The sequence below is a fragment of the Etheostoma spectabile genome, chromosome 3 (genome assembly GCF_008692095.1).
Source record: "Etheostoma spectabile isolate EspeVRDwgs_2016 chromosome 3, UIUC_Espe_1.0, whole genome shotgun sequence".
NCBI classification, from domain to species: Eukaryota; Metazoa; Chordata; class Actinopteri; order Perciformes; family Percidae; genus Etheostoma; species Etheostoma spectabile.
This window is the reverse complement of record NC_045735.1, coordinates 27,310,004-27,310,826: the sequence shown is the minus strand read 5'-3', so window position 1 is coordinate 27,310,826 and position 823 is coordinate 27,310,004. Positions and strand designations below refer to the sequence as shown.

The following is an 823-nucleotide window of genomic DNA, read 5'->3' as shown; positions in this document are numbered from 1 at the left end:
AAAATCACTTATTTTTGGAATTCAACAATTTGAGCTTCAGTACATCCAAATACTTCTGAGGTATCTGTTTAGCAAACACCAACAGAGTAATCCCTAGGGAAGTCAATGGACCAAGCTTTAAGAGGGCCGAAGCCCCGCCTTCAGACCAAGATTCTGCTGAGTCACTCAGCTCCCGATTAATTTAGAGGAAAAGAGCAACACTGAAAAGGCAGGGGGAGGAACCCATGCTGCAGTTGGTATAGAGAAGTTGGCTATTTAATTATTTCCAATATTCAACCAAGAACTCTAAATACTGAATTGAGTACTCTTCTTGCATGCATCCTTTGTGTGGCGGTCTCCTGTCACAACAAGGAGGCTCTGATCCCATCAGAGGTAGTGGTCAGACTGTGCACACACTGGAGGTATATACATTACTCTATAGCGATATATCCGTAAAATTTGTGTCACTATTGATTATTGCAAGGGCATATAGTTGCGATGTCGGGCGTTCGCTGCTGCTCGGTGGCAGTGCTTCTACCTTGAAGACTTCAGACAAGAACGAGAGACTGAAAAGGGCTGATGGTGTTTTCCTCTTGGGAATGATGTTGTCTTCTTTTTGAGTCGTGGGCTTTCCATTGCCTGCAGCCCTGTTTGGAGACAGTAGTATGTTGTATTACTCCAGGTGGATCATTGTGAAAACACTTGAGGACTGCAGTTAATATATTTGTTCTGCAATCAGATATCCTGATGAATATTGATGTAATGCTTTATAAATGTGTTCTCAAATATTAATGTATTGATGACAAACTTCGGTCACTATATATATATATATATATATATATAT

The 823-nt window shown here is 40.6% G+C and overlaps 1 protein-coding gene across 1 annotated transcript in view; it reads left to right on the top strand.

Annotated features, from left to right (window-relative positions):
- Positions 1-384, top strand: part of calm3a (calmodulin 3a (phosphorylase kinase, delta)) — a 7,540-nt gene extending 7,156 nt beyond the window's left edge. The window contains exon 6 of the mRNA XM_032508453.1: positions 1-384. This exon is cut by the window's left edge and continues 142 nt beyond it. The gene's annotated coding sequence lies outside the window, so the exon portion shown is untranslated.
- The last annotated feature ends 439 nt before the right edge of the window (positions 385-823 follow it).